This window comes from Dipodomys ordii, unplaced genomic scaffold (assembly GCF_000151885.1).
Source record: "Dipodomys ordii isolate 6190 unplaced genomic scaffold, Dord_2.0 Scaffold63, whole genome shotgun sequence".
NCBI lineage: Eukaryota > Metazoa > Chordata > Mammalia > Rodentia > Heteromyidae > Dipodomys > Dipodomys ordii.
The window spans coordinates 5,876,499-5,893,464 of NW_012267279.1; positions in this window are offsets into that span (position 1 = coordinate 5,876,499).

The window sequence follows — 16,966 nt, forward strand, 5'->3', positions numbered from 1 at the left end:
TAAAGAACTATTTCCAGACCCTATACTCACTAAGGAAGCAAAACATAACAGAAATGGATGAATTTCTAGAGAAATACAAATTGCCCAAACTGGACCAAGAAGAAATCAATCAATTAGATAAGCCAATAACTTACAATGAGATGGAGGAAGCAATCAGAAGTCTTCCAACACGAAAAGCCCAGGACCAGAAGGATTTACTACGTAAATCTGTAAGACCTTTAAAGAGGAACTAATACCCATACTCCTCAAGCTCTTCCCAGAAATAGCAAGAGAGGGAGCAATCCCAAACTCATTCTATGAAGCCAATATCACACTCATCCCCAAACCAGGCAAAGAGCCAACAAAAAAAAGAGAACTACAGACCACTTTGATGAACAGAGATGCAAAGCTCTTCAATAAAATTTTAGCCAACAGAATCTAGAAACATATAAAAAAAATCATACATTATGATCAAGTAGGCTTCATCCCAGGATGCAGGGATGGTTTAACATACATAAGTCAATAAATGTAATCCATCACATCAACAGATCCAAGGTCAAGAACCAAATTATTATCTCCATTGACAAGGAAAAGGCTCTGGAGAAAATAGAGAAAATAGGAATAGAAGGAACATTCCTTACAACAATAAAAGCCTTATTGGACAGATCAATGGCCAATATTCTTAAAGGGGGGAAAACTAGTACCAATTCCACTGAAAACAGGAACAAGGCAAGGATGCCCACTCTCTCCATTCCTCTAAAATATAGTTCTGGAATCCTTAGCCACAGCAATAAGACAAGAAAAATACATTAAAGGGATCTGCATAGAAGAGGAAGAAGTTAAACTACCCCTTTTTGCAGATGACATGATTTTATATCTTAATGATCCCAAAAGCTCCACCCCCAAACTCTTAGAGCTTATAAACCACTTGGGCAAAGTAGCAGGATACAAAATTAACCCACAAAAACCAGTCACCTTTCTGTAAATTAACAATGTACAACCAGAAAGGAAAATCAAGGAAACATTCACAATAACCTCAAAAAAAATCTAGGAATTAGCCTAACCAAAGATGTAAGGGATTTATTTAATGAAAACTATAAAAGTCTAAAAAAAGAAATCATACAGAACACCAGAAATGGAAAGACCTCCCATGTTCTTGGATAAGCAGAATTAATATAGTGAAAACTATATACTACCAAAATTGATAAATAAATTCAATGCAATTCCCATTAAAATCCCAATGATGTACTTTACTGTAATAGAGAAAACAGTCCAAAAATTCATATAGAACAACAAAGGCCTAGAATAGCCAAAGCCATTCTAGACAAAAGAAAGAATGTGGGAGGGATCATAATAATGGATTCACACTCTACTATAGAGCCATAATAACAAAGACAGGTTGGTACTGACACAAAAAGAGACCCAAAGTTCAATAGAACAGATTAGAAGATTCAGAAATAAAACCACCTACTTACAGTCAGTTGATATTTGACAAGGGAGCCAAAGACATACAATGGAAGAAGCATAGCCTCTTCAACTATTGGTGCTGGGAAAACTGGGCAGCCACATGCAGAAAACTAAAAGTGGAAGCTAACACTAACATCAACTCAAAATGGATTAAAGACCTTAACATCAAACCTGGTACTCTGAAACTACTGCAGGACAGAGTAAGAGAGACACTTGAACTTACATGTACAGTCAGGAACTTCCTGAAAGAGTCCCAGGGTCACAACTCAATAAATAGGACTACCTTAAAATAAAAAGTTTCTGCACAGCTAAAGAAATAGAAAGCAAACTAGAAAGATAGCCACCTAATTGGGAAAAAATATTTACCATCAATATATCAGACAAAGGCCTAATATCCATTATATACAGGAAACTCGAGAAACTAATCCTTCCCAAATCTCACAAACCAATCATTAAATGGTCAAGGGAGCTAAAGAGAGACTTCTCAGAAGAGATAAAAGTGGCAAAGAAACATATGAAAAAATGCTCATCATAACTGGTTGTAAAGGAAATGCAAATAAAAACAACACTGAGATACCACCTTACCCCAGTCAGAGCTGCCCTCATTCTAAATTCAGCTAACAACAATTGCTGGAGGGGATACAGTGAAAGAGAAACCTTACTGCATTGCTGGTGGGAATGTACAATAATACAACCACTTTGGAAAGCAGTCTGAAGGTACCTCAGAAAGCTAAATATAGACCTTCCCTATGACCCAGCCATACCACCCCTAGGCATCTACCCTGAGCAACAGGAACCAGGATACAAGGATACATGCACCTCCATGTTCATTGCAGCACTGTTCACAATAGCTAAGATATGGAAACCACTCATATGCCCCACTACAGATGAGTGGATCCAAAAATTGTGGTACCTATATACAATGGAATATTATACAGCCATTAGAAAGGACAAAATAATGGCATTTGCAGGGAAATGGATAGAACTAGAGCCAATCATTTTGAGTGAGATAAACCAAGAGCAAAGGAACAAACAGCAGATGGTCTCCCTGACATGTGGATGCTAAAGCCAAAACGCAAGGAGATATGACAAAGTAAACAGGACTCAAGAAACAAAGGACCTCCACTCATTTTGTCATATCATTGTTAAATGACTCCATGTTCTTGACCACATGTATGGCATATATATGTGTGCATCTGAGGGAAGCTAGGAGGAGGACACAGAATCAGAGGGAAAATGGAAAACATACAACAGAGGGGCCCATCAGCTGTACTGAACATAGATGAAAATGTACTAAGCAACTCAAAGGCAGCGATGGAAGGGAGGGAATGAGAGAGAAAGAGGAACAGCTTACACTAAGTAAAAGGAAAGAAATGTAAATATCACCTGATGTGTAAGAAATACTTGTATTGTTAAAGCTCATAGAATTCACAAGCTTTATAGACCATGATAATGACAATTTGCCTTGTGAAGGTTAAACTGTGTTTGTGACTTTAAGTATCACTAATCCACAATACTGTGAAATATGTGAAATGTATGTAATCACCTAATCTCAATAAAAGAAATTTTTAAAGAAAAGAAAAGAGAAAAGAAGAAAGAACCCTAAAACTGAAGTCACTAGGCTTTAGTCTTACAGATAGCTATCAATGCCAGATGACCTTGCTTAGATCATTTGACCTTAGAGAAGCTCAAGGAAGTACAGGGTGCAGCACAAGGGAAGGAGTGATATTGATTCAGAGAACCTTTCCATCCAGAGGACTGCAGGGGTGCCCTAGTGCAGCATGGTCCTTCTGTGCATCACTCAAAACTAGAGACACTGACAAACATTACTCAGGATAGCTCCATAATAACATGACCTGGGAATCTGTACGTCAAAAACTCACACTGTTGAAGAATGATTGGGAGGATCTTAGCCTGGAATATGTAGACCTAAAATAAGATGCATATTTTCACTGCTGTGTGCTATGCGTGTGTGCATTTTTCTGATTCTTTCTCCCACCAGAAAGACCTCAACCATAGAGATACTTCAAAGGAGATATTGGCAGGATTTCCAAATTATTTGCAAATCTTGAGGGATGGCATTGTAGGGAAGAATTAGACTTAACTTGGACAATGTGTTCTGGGAGTACAAGACGTATCTGGGTGCAAATGCTAGCTCAGTTATGAAGACTTACTTTAATCTTCATGGTCATCTGTTTCCTTTTCCCTTTTTCTTTTTGACTGATAGAAAGTGTTTATCTTGAGGGGGTCATAAGGATTGGACGTAATACAGGCAATGCTTGGCACAGAGTAGACACGTGGTAGCTACTATTTTTATCCTGCCACACCTGAGACTGAACTCATGAGTAAAAGTCACAAGGGATCGATCTGAGCTCAAAGTTTAAAAGAAAACCAAAAGGAACTTTTTTTTGTTAGGGAGATTTATTGAGGTTTGAATGTAGCTCCTCACACTTGGCAAGCAGGTGCACCACTACTGAACCACACTCAATATCCAAAGCCCTCTTTAATTAATTTTCAAATAAGGTCTTGAGTTTAAGAGTGAGCTTCCCTAGACTGTGATTCTAGGATTTATCCAGCCTGCATAGCTGGGATAACGTGGGTGACATTATACCTGACTATTGTTGGTAGAAATGGAGTCTCGTGGACTTTTTGCCCAGGCTGGCCTTGAACTTCAATCCCTTTTATCCCCATCTTCTGAGTAATAAGAGTTAAAAGCATAAGCCACATACCTGAGGAATTATATGAGCTGCTTTGTAGGTTTCTCCAAGACCCTCATCTACCTATTAGATAGCCATAGCTTTTAGAGATACTGTAAAACAATTACTGTTACTGCCAGGAATGAGAAAAACTTACTGGAATGATTTCTTGGACCTTTTCCAAGAGTAAAACTTATACTTCTAAGCTTCACCCTCTGATAAAGGTCTATTGTGCTAGTATGCATCACTTTGGCCGTAGAAATATGCTCAAGTGAATCTGTGCACTGCAAAGACCACGTATGTGAAGGTATTTCTCAAACTCTAAAGCACCATCTACATGTCAGGGATTATTTTCTGAAATTAAACCCAGTAGTCCATATAATCTCTTACTGGAGGTCTTCGCTTCCTCCCCTACAGATCCCTCCTTTTCACCAGGAGAGAAAATTGGGAGCTTTCCAAACACAGATTATCTCCGCAGGCCTCACTTTGTATATTTAAATGGTCCAACTCCATAAGCAGAAAAGTCGCAAACATGGTTGTCATTCAGAGGCATTTTCCTTTTTTCCCCCTGTTCTTTCCTTCTTTTCTTTCTGCACCATTTAAATGGAAAATCTTTAAAATCCAATTGTGTCAGGTGAGTGCCAAGTCATCCTCAGATGCTTCGGATCCCAGGTCTCACTCATCAAATGGGTCTGAATGTATAATTCTCATTCTATCGTGCGGAGGAACAAATAGCTCAGATGAGAATAAAGCAGAAGAGAATTAAGTTAAGAGAGTATTAGGGAACCAAGCTTGAGTGGACAGCCACTGATCCCTGTTGGATAATTTAGCAAACCACTCACCTAGGAAAACACTCTGATTCTATTTATGTAACTGATCTGTGAGCCAATAGCCTGGATGGCGGCTGAGTGGTGTCAGTAATCTCTGCAGCCTGGAGTCACTCAACTCTGACATAGCCAAGCAAGCAAGCTGCCATGTCGGCTTTGCTATCCCATCTTTTGTGCTTTCAGGATCTTCAGCTGAAAAAAAAACAAATAAAATGAGTGGAAGAAATGAACTAAAGGCCTTCTAGTCTTCATCCTGCTTGAACTCCTAATGGTACACATGATTTTTGGGTTGGACCTACACTGTCAGAATCTGCTAATTTAACCCTTTCATGATAGGCAGCCATAGAAAAATGGGCAACTGCCTCTAGGTCCAAAGATGGGTCTCCTATAAGGCAATACTGGAAAAGATACCTAGCAAAATGGTGGCTGTCTGCCTTGGCCACTGGGAGCTCTGGAACCATCCTCCTGGAATCACTCTCCCCGCCTTCCAGAGGATGACCATATTCCTCTCTTCTAACCACTTGTTCCTCGTCCTGCAGGAGATCTTCACATGCTGTACGTTTGCTCTCTGATTTGTCTTTGATTTATAAAAATGTCTACTAGATCATAGCTGTAGAGCGAGGGACCATACAATGTGATGTGTTCTGGACTCTACAATGCTGCAAAGATGGCTTCACATACCCACTCCTTAGAGTCAACCAATCCTTTTCTCCCCAGGTCTCAGTACTATCAGACTTTAAACTCAGGGTCTTCTATTTGCAAGACATTCTATATCGATTGAGCCACACCCCTTAGCTCTTTTATGCTTTAGTGATTTGGGGGGGAGGTACACTCTGCACTTTTTGCCAGGAGCCAACCTTCCCTCTACCCAGGCTTCCCACTTGGCTGGGGTTAGATATCTACCACCACTGCTGGCTTATTGATGAAGAATGGAGTCTCACTAACTCTTTACGAGGCTGGCGTAGAAACATGACCCATCCTCCTAGTCTCTGTCAGCCAATCTTAAAAAGTAGTTCTTGCTTTCTTCATATACTTCTTACTTCCTGTTCTTTCTGACCTATTATGTCTCCCCCCACCCTCTGCCTAGGTGCAAACTTTTTAAAGTTATAGATGTTGATCTCTTACTGGATGAATAATACTGAGCCTAGAAATTATGCATAAAATGGTTGTAGATTATAGGATGCTTGGTTCCACAGCCCTTGGGTCTCCTCACTTCCTTTCTTCCACTTAGAAAAGACCCCAGGGAACTCTGGAAACTGCTCATGAGTACCATCTTTGCCTCCCACAGAGAAGCAACAGAAAGCCAGAAGTGTTTGTCAAGGGCAACAAAACAAGACAGTGGTGGGGATGCTGGGGCCCTATGCCTGGTATGCTTTTCCATGGTGCCAAACCTCCATGAAGCCTTCACTGGCAGATAAGTACATTCCTTGGAGACTTGTCTCATTTGCTTGAGCATCAAACAGAAACCAGATTCTTTTTGACATGTTTGTCATTAGTACTCAGCCTCAGATCCCCAGTGTCCCCCACTTTGCAGCCTCCTGTAAAAGCTGGGTTTTTACTTTCCTGGGTCTCAACCCAAGGCCATTTTTCTTCAAGGAAACTGAGAGCCAATTGCTTCTACTGCTGCCTTCAAAAATGGGGGAACGGGGCTGCCTTGGGACCTTGGGGATAGAAAGATGACAGGGCAGAAGCTATGGTCTCCTTGTTGGCGAAGAAATTCCTGAGGTCATAAGACGAGCTCTTTTAACATGATGACAATCAACAAGGAAAAAACTCCAGAAAAAGCACCCCACATTCCCAGATACACTAATTTTTGAGAAAGGCCCAGCACCAGCACCCCCAATTCACCCTTTGCTTACACAAGGAAGCCTAGAGCCTGAAGATTTAATAGAGATTGACAGGAGTGGAGAGCTACACATCATGAAAGTGTCAAAGACCCAAAAACATCTCTTAAAAAGACGTGGCCTTCAATGGAGAGCAAGAGAAGGGATGAAAGAAAACGCATTGCTGGGTTCTTACCAGCCAAGCTGGTTTCTATTTAGAAAATAAAAGATGAGAAACATGGGCATGACAACAATGGCTGTTGTGACTGTTTTAATTAGAGAAAAATCAATAATATGTGTTATGGCTGAAAGATGGCTTGGCTGTGTTTACTCCCACCGTCTGTTGCTCGTAAACACGCATGCACAGTGCTGTCAGTTCATCTCCAACAGGCTACATGTCATTTATCAATAGGCCAACCAGGGAGGGGAAGGAGGGGCTGGAGCTCTTGAAGGGTTGGGAGGGAATCTGTAGAGTGCAGAGTAGGACAAAACCAAATGTCTTTCCTGCCACCCACCGTGAACCCTCCTTTCATTTCCCTCCACTCCCACTTTAAAGAAGTAATGTACAGAGAAGAACCAGTGGGGTGAGGGGTAGGAAGCTTGGAGAGAAGAGGAAAATTTGGAATCAGGAAACTAGAAGGGCAGAATTTTTTTTTTAATGACATGAACTCATACACATTACAGTGACTGTACCACACGTAACAAGTTTGCTAAACCTTAAACCTTCTGGAACTCAAAGACACTGTAACTGGTCAATCAAATCATATGTATTGTTTTCACTTTTATAATGTTTCCCCATTTTCTTTTTTCCCTCCTGCGTGAAGCATGTATGTATTACTTATATTAGGAAAACCCCCACTCTGGCTTTCTTGGGTAACTCAAAATTTCTTTCTACACCAGGGGCTGGTGGCTCACGCTTATAGTCCTAGCTATTCAGGAGGAGAGACATGAGGATGATGTTTGAAAGCCAACCTCAGAAAGGAAAGTCCATGAAACTCTTAGCCCCAATTAATCACCAGAAAATCAGTAGTGGCACTGTGGCTCAAAGAGACAAAGTGCTAGCCTGGAGCAAAAGAGCTCAGGGACAGCGGCCAGACCCATAGTTCAAGTCAGTCCATAAATGAAAAAGAGAGTTCCTTCTGCCTTGGTGATTTCTTCTGTAGAATAAAATTAATATAACACTGTAGTTTTTAAAAAAATAATTTTTAATAGTTATAGAGAACCAGGTATGACTTTAGGGATTTCATACATAATTAATAAATGACTATTGGTGTATTCTTTTTAAGATGGCCTTGTGTTTTCAAGAAGCAATGGGGAAGAAATGAAGTCTAAGGCCATCATACAGGCCCCACCTGCCAATTCTCCCAACCTTCACTGCACTAGCAATCATTATTTCCCATGTGCTTTATTTTTTAATGGAAAGAATCAGAAGAAGCTACTGCCATTGGTTTCTCACTGGGCACCACTGAGCTTGGAAATTGGATCCAAATCCTTGGATGTCACTGACACTTTGCTCCCAGATGAGCATCTCTTACTCATCACCTGGAACTTCTCTATCCTCTCTAAGTTGTAAAGCAGAAAGGGATGTGAATGCTTAAGTTCCCTTCCCCACCCCCAGAAATGTATTTCCTTCTCTTTGTTATCATTTTTTTTTGTTTTGAAACATGGCATTTGGGCCAGATAGCAGCAGTTGTAGGAAGTAAGACATCCTCCAATTCTCTGGGCCCCACTTCTTCAAGTGAAACCAGGGATTGGGTGATGTCATGTTGTTTCCTTCTAGAATAATCTATGTGGAGGCTGAAGTCATTCGGTTTTTCTTGAAAAGCAAGTACATCACTGCTCCCAGGGAGTGTTTCAAGTCTGCATGTTAAGCTTGTTTTTCTTTTCTTTTCTTTTTAAGCAGCTTATTCTTTGTGAGTAATTTCAGTCGTCAGCAGCATGCAGGAGTTGGAATGTTGGCCCTGGTGCCTACCGAGGTGGAGGAGCAAGTCAGCTCTAAAGACACAAGTGATGTGATGGACACAAGACCAAGATTCCTTGAAGATCTGGAGAGTCAAGGTATTTTATGTCATATGTGTTAAGGACTGGGTGTGAAATATGGGCAGGATCCTTTGACTAAGCTTCAAATAGACGTTCAAATGTACACAATAAGGAAAGCAGAAAGTAATACTATAGAAATACAAAAACCTAGTTCATTCTCCAAACAGCCATCAAGATTTTATAGGCTTCTAGTGACTAACACCAATGACGTTTCTTTGAAGACTTTCTGGAAAATGATCTGAATATGATATTAGGAAAGAGTCCAGACTCCTATATTTCAAATCACAGGAAGCCAAGGGCACTTGCACCCATTCTTTGCTAAACATCACTTGGGAATGATAAGAGGGAAAAAAAGTGCCAAACGTGATAGTGAATGCCTGTAATCCCAGCTACTCAGGAGGTAGTCATGCCAATGGCTGGGGGTCATAACCATTCCAAGCAAAAGTTAGTGAGATCTTCCTTATCATCTCAACAAACCATCCAAGCAAGGTGGGTGGCATATGCTTATGAGGTAGGAAGCTCATAGTCCAAGGCTATCCATTGTAAAAAGCAATAGCCTATCTGAAAATAACTGAAGCAAAAAGGATGGGAATTTTACTTGGTGGTAGAGCACTTGCTTACCAAATGTGAAGCCTACATTCAAACACCAATACTGAGAAAAGAAAAAAAAAGGGATTTTAAAAAACATTTCTCATGAGGAAGATTGTAAAACTTTAAAAGAGCAGTGGAAAAATGTAACAATTATACTACTACAGATATTGTGTTAGAAGATATTTTCTGTTTTGAAGGACTGAAGATCTGCATCTCCACTACAGACTTATCATGATAGACTCATCAAAAAAGCTGGAAGTGGGCTGGATGTAGCTCAGTGGCAAAGCACTTGCTTAGCAAATGCATCATCCTATATTCAGTCCCCAGCGCCAAAAAAGAAAAAAAAAAAGAACTGGAAGTGAAGAACTCATCCTTCCTAATGTCCAAATCTACTACACAGATACTGTGATGAAAGAAAGAAAGGAAGAAAGAGAGAGAGAGAGAGAGAGAGAGAGAGAGAGAGGAGGTACCCTAGCTACTCAGGAAGCTGAGACCTGAGGTTTACAGTTCAAATCCAGCCCTGGCAGGAAAGTCCATAAGACTTTTACCTCCAATTAGCCACCAGGAAGTGGTGCTGTGGTTCAAAGTGGTAAAGCACTAACCTTGAGTGAAAGAGCTCAGGGACAACGTCCAAGGCCTGAGTATAAGCTCCATGACTGTCATACACACACACACACACACACACACACACACAGAGTGCTGATGGCATAAAGATAGACATGTAAGCCAGAAGCTATGGCCAACTAACTTTCAACAAGTGTGTCATTCATCAGAGCAGTAATAGAATGCTCAACAAAGTGTTCGGGCACAGTTGTGTATACACATGCACAGAAAGAATCTGGTTCCCACCTCGTACCTATAAAATATTTAATCCAAATGGATTAAATGGACCAAAGATGCAAATAGAATAGGTAAATTTATAAAACTCTTAGAAGAAAACAAAAGGACAAATCTTTTTGAGTTTGAATTAGGCAATGGATTCTGGGTATGACACCTTCACCATGCATATGAAAACAGATGAATTAGATAAAATCAAAATTTAAAGTTTTTGCACCCCACATGACATTGTAAAAATTGGAAGAATGAATGAAAATTATAACCAAGTATGTATCTGACAACAGTATAAGCTCCAGAATATATAAAGAACTCTTACAACTCAATAACAAAAAGAACCAACAAATCCAAATAGAAACAAAGGACTTAGAAAGAAGATATTCAATGGGCAACAAAAATGTGAAAAGATCATTTTCAGACAACAGGACAACACAAATCAAAACCACGATGAGATACCATTTCATACCTATGAAGATGACTATAATAATAGTTATTTTTGAAAAATAACAATTATTGATGTGTGTGTATAGAAACAGAAACAGTTATGTATTGCTTAGGGGACTTTAGAAAGATTCAACTGCTATGGAATACAGTTTGGCAGCTCCTCAAAAAGTGAATTACCATATGATCCTGTAATTCTGCTCCTCAGTTTAAAAACTTCAAAAGAATTGCAGACAGATACTCAAACGAATATTTATGTGTGAATACTCCAAGCAGCACTATTCACAATAGTAACGCAAATGTCCATTGGTGGATGAATGGATGAGCAAGTTCTGGTAGATACAGTAGAATAGGATTATGCTACAAAATGAATTTAAGTTCTGATTTACGCTGCAGTGTGAATAACTCTCAAAGACATTCTACTCAGTGAAAGATGTAAGAAGTCATGTGCTGTATGATTTCATTTCTATGATATCAAGATAAGTAAATTCATAGCATCAGAAAGCAGAGAAGTGACTACCATGGGCCATGAGAGATGAGGGAAGGTAGAAGTCATGGTTGTACGACATTGTGAATGGGAAAATCGTCTTTTTAACTATTGACTTTCAAATAGCTAATTGTGTGTTAAATTTCATTTCACCAACAGTTAAGAAAATATTTGAAAAATGAGAGAGAGGAAGAAGAAGAGAGAAAAAAGGAGCAATAGAGAGAGAGGAGGGACAGAGGAGAGAGAGAGAGAGAGAGACAAGATACCATGCAACAGGTCCCAGGGTGAAGCTGGTCCTCTCTCATCTTCACTGTACACCCTGTCCATGCCAAGGCAGTTCTACACAGCCTTCTTTCCTGCCAGCCTTACAGATAGCAAGTGTAAGCTTAAAGCATTTCCATGTTATGCTGCATTTAGCTTTACAAATACATGGGCATCCTTGAGGAGTGTCTTCCTTCAATCACTTTCTCAAACCATGAGAGCCAGTGGGAGCAGATTTTAAGGTTATAGCTTCAGGAGACAATCAAGGCCTTTTAACATAAATACATATTTATATTTATATAGTTGTGTATATAATTGTGATGGCTATAGCACTGGCATTTTAAAAAAAATATTAAATTTTCTCTAACAAGGAAATCTACATACCTAATCCTCATTTTGAGTTGTACATAGAATCTACACTCTCCCAGTCTGGTTGCTTCCGACTGAGTCCTATAAAAATCTCTCTGCCTGACAGCATATGCATAAGTAATGTACAGGCGTCCCTGGCTCAGGACCTTGAGATGCACAAAAGTTTCCATGGCCCAGTCTTAGTGCTCAGCATGTTAATAATGTTGGCTAGCCGGCCTTCCTACTGTTCAGAAAATTTCTCTCCCGTGGCTTCTTGGCTGGGCTTTGAGGAATCACTATATGAGGTGAGTGAACTCGTCAGTGTGTTGGTATTTAAACTGTGGTCAGATGGGAAAAAAAACAGGATTTAGTTCATAAAGGATAGTTATAAATGATCCTCTTTTCCCTCCCTTCCCTAATAGAGTATAATACAGATCTGTTAATATCCAACATAAAAATAGAAGTGTTAAGGATTATTAATTAAGTGTCTCATCATAAGAGGAAAGGAGGATGCATGAGATGATAAGATGGTTAAGACAATGTGGTGATTTCGTTCCAGAGAGACATTTGGGTCCTTTCCCTGGGAAAGGGGGTTAAAAGGTTGTCAGTGCTTTCTCCGGGGGCTCCATCTGACAGTGAACATGTGTTTCCTCCCTTTAATCGACTCGCCAGTAGCCAGAAAGCTGCTTGTTTTCTGCAGAGGTTGTCAAAAATGATTTCAATCTGGAGACGATGAATGATAAAAGAGGTTTTCAAACACGGGTTTGCACTGTAGCATTCCCAGCCCCAGAGAGGAAAGATTGTATTACAATCATGGTGCAAAGAGCCATGTTCCCCCGGCAAGAAAACAGAGCCTCCTTCAACCTGTTTGATGCATCCTGATGTCTTTGGGAGCTGGCTGATACAGGGTAGGACACAATTAAGTGGATGCTTCAGGAAAGTGGGATAGGGCAGTTGCACCACGTGGAGGGGGACACCCCAAAGCCTCTTCAGGAGCTTTCTTGTCATGTCTCATCTTGTTGGAAGGTGACTGTCAGAGCCAATGGCAGGACAGACATCAGAGTGAAGAACAACATCAAGTGCGGCAGCCAGGGTATCTCTGCTGATTTCCATGGTTACTCTGCTGTGCTAAGTGTGGATGGTACCTTGCCTGTGAACATTGAGGGGGTGCTTGAATACCATCCTTACCTCCTCTGCTGGGTTTTCCACTACCCTAAGCTGTTCTTGATAGAGTTTATTTAGAAAACTCATGGGAGTCAATATGCCCTTCCAAAACACAATTCCTCCTAAGTATAAGATAAACTTCACATTTTCTGATGTTTCCTGTGTTCTCAAAATGGGGCAAAATTGAAAGGTGCTCATGGCTCATGCCTGTAATCCTAGCTACTCAGGAAGTTGAGATCTGAAAATTAAGGTTCAAAGACAGCTTGGGTAGGGAACTCCCTGAGACTCTTGTCTATAAATAACCAGCAAAAAGCTAGAGGTGAAGCCACAGCTGATGTGGAAGAGTACCACTTTTAGTTTAAAAGCTAAAGAACAGTACCCAGGCCCTAGATTCAAGCCCAGCAGCACACACACGTACACACCACACACACACACACACACACACACACACACACACACACGTTAAAATAAAATAATAGAGGAGAAAATTAAAGGCTGCAATCCTTTTAGGTCAGCAGTTTCTTCTTCTAGGCTCCTCCTCCTTTCAGGAAATCCCTGAAAAAACTTGGAACATATCAGATAAATAATAAGCTCAGGAGTTATTTGCATTTCAAACATAAAATTATATCCTTTACACATACATGAGGATTCAACACAAACTTGCCTAAGCCAAACGTAACTCTCCAGAGCATGTATGCAACGCAACTTACAAAAACAAATTTTGACTTATCTGTAGCTTTTCAGGAACATATCAGTTATATAAATCAAGATGCTGGCTACAATTTCTTCTTAAAAATTTCCTATTAAACTCCAAAACTAAAAAAAGAAAAGAAAAAAAAAGTCTAGACAAAAGTTTTCTAGAATCTACATGTTTCACACAGAAGGTTTTGATTATTATCTTCTTAATAATATACATGGATGTGATTTAAATCTTTTCCCTCTGTTTGCATAGCTAGATTCCATAACATTTCCCAAACGGGAACTTGTATTCATTTCTCTATTACTTCTGACAATATTGGAAATAGTTTTAGTTCACCAGTGGCACATACCTCTGCCATTTTGGAAAAGCAGACAGATAGGTGACAAGTGCATCCAGTGGTTCCAAAAAAAACGTATCCAGGAGACTTGGGCAAGCTGAGCACAGAACTGGCTTCTACATGTGATTCTAATTTTTCTTTCTAGCTATACAGTTTTGTCACTACACAACTCATTTTATAAATGTAATCAGGAATGAACTGTGGGCAAGGAAGGTCAGAGGCACTGCATAACAGGTGCATGGAGTGAATTGGGTGGCACATTTCAAACAGTTATCTCAGACCCTGATCCTTAAATATACTACAAGGTCCAGGTCCGACTGGCTAAACTGATGACATGTGCCATGAGTGGACGGATGTGACAGTCATGGGGAGGGATAAGCTTTCAGCCTGTAACATCATCTGCAAAGTCTAAGCTGATGCCATCCTCTTTGATCAGTGTTGTAGTGTTTGAACCAGGTATATCCAGTCAACTATACTCAGTCTGTTATAGTTCAGAATCCCTACTCAGGATAGAGTTGTGCAGCAACTTATTGAACGTGGGCATGGGATTGTGTGTGTGTTTCCACCACAGAGTGCAGATTAGCATACCTGTCATTTTCTGTGTCTTTACACACTCATTTCTCAGGCATTGCCTATGCCTAGCACTTTTCAAGTGGATAATAAGAAAATGAATCTGGCCAACATATGCTGGGAGAGTGCTGCAGGTTTAGAAGGCAATCTTTAATCAGTCTCACCTGGATCTGGAGTAGGCTAGATTAACTCTGCACATTTGCTTTAAAAAGGTGTAATATTTTATACCAAGGAGCTTGTAATCTGAGAAAGGAAGAATTAGATTAAATTTCAGGCAGACTTCTAAAGAATGTTCTCATTTTTGACCATAGAAGTTGAGGAATACTTTGCAGGTCTCTCCTCTTCTATATTCGTGGTGAGTTCAAAGCTTTAGTTGCCAGTCGTGATTACTCAGAGCTCATGTTTTGTTCTCAGAGATGCAAATGGAGGGTGAGGAAATTGAAAAGTCAGCTCTGGCTCCTACTCTGCTTCCAGGATCTTTGGGTAGAATCTTAACAGAAAGCTGAGTACAAGAAGATTTTTCAGAAGCTCTTTTCTTCCTGTAGCCCTGAGAAAGCCATAACCTGGCTAAATACTAAACACATGGTTTCACATACAGAAGCTAGGTTAGAGAAAATAAACTAAGGAAGAGCACTTGGAATTTTTTCTTTAAGACATTAGGAACTATACCTCAAAGCATGGTTTCTAAATAATTTCACAATAGCAAAGACATGAAATCAACCTAGGTGTCCATCAACAGATGACTGGATAAAGCAGATTCAGTGTATATACAAAATGGAATACTATTCAGCCATTTAAAAAAAAGAAGTAAATGCTGTTATTCCCAACATCATGGATGAACCTGGAAGACATTCTGTTAAATAAAATAAGCCAGACACAGAAAGACAAATACTGTATTGCATATATTCACTGAGATGTAGAATCTTAAGAGACTGCAATTGGAGAAGTAGAGCAGAAAGGACGTTATTACCAGGACCTGAGAGGTGGAGGTGGTTGTGGAGGTGTTGGCTAAAGCACACAATGTTATGATTGAATAGGAAGAAAGACTTTAAGAGATCTACTCTATAACATGATGAACACAGTTAATAAGTTCTTATAATAATGTTCTTCGAAATTGCTGAGAGCAGATATTGTTTTCACCATGAGAACATTTGGTCGTTTTGACAGCATAGCTATTTCAAAACATCATGGTGTAACTTGATAAATATCTTTGTCTCCACTTAGAATAAAATAACTGAAAGCATTTATTTCAGTGTCTATGACTTCAGCACAATATGACAAAACATAAGGCAAGCCCAGAAGCCCTCCCATCCTGCACCTGTGAACCACTGACCCCATCAGATCATCTAGACAACTCTGCTGAAGAGGGTCCTGCAGGTGCTCCAGGCTTGAGCCCATACAGAACATGGGTGGAGAAAGGAATGGTGAGTTTAGGGTGGAGAACTTTCCATGAACCTGTACCTCCACATCTCTTCAGGAAAGAAGGTGCTACTCTGAATCTCCAAATGTATGACTTGATTGAGGAGAATAAAGGTCTATAGAATGCTTACCATCTAAGAGATGCTTTTGTCTGACTAGTCAAAGGGATTTTCCTGGTACCCAGGCAAATAGTGACCATCTGTCTGTCTGTCTTTCTGTCTGTCCACCTGTCTGTCTGACTGTTGGTCTGTCTATCTATATTTATAGGTATATAAATAGATAGAGAGACAGGTATAGCAGAAAAATCAGGTCTTGTTGCTTTTAAGCATGGAAACTGGAGACCAGCCTAAGCCTATTCATCAGTCGAATGCAAATGCTTCATCTATCTAGTATTTTCATCTCTATCTTTCTGCTGTGTTAAAGAAATTATATCTGTGGCTGAAATAACAGAAATGAAATTGTTTGCCAAGTGAATGAGACAATCCAAATGGGTCATTTAGAGTTGGGGATTAAATATAAATCTCATTCACCTTTATTATCTCTACATTTCTCACTAATCATCATAACTCAGACTATTTAAACTTCATTGGAAATGTAGAAAGTAATGGAGTATCATTAATTTGTAATGGTGCTATCCTGGGCTGAGAAAATCTTAAGGAAGCCAGACCCTTTCTTTTTGCCTCAAGGACTAGGAGAAGGTGTGGAGAGAGGATTTCTGCTACCCTGCTTGCTGTAGGGCCTTTGTGGACAAGAAAATTCCATGTGCCCCTTTACTATTGAGGCAAAAGAGCTTCAGCAAAAGGGGCCTTGACACGAGAAAAGTTGTCCAGCCCCTGCCTCTATCCTGACCTCTCAACTTTCCTGCAACAAGTGCTATGGAGATGGTTACCTGTCAGCAGTGACTGTAAGTGACTATCATGCTAAAAATTTTACTAAGGCCCCTTCCCTCCAGCTCCTGCTTCTTTTAATCTCATTGCTCATT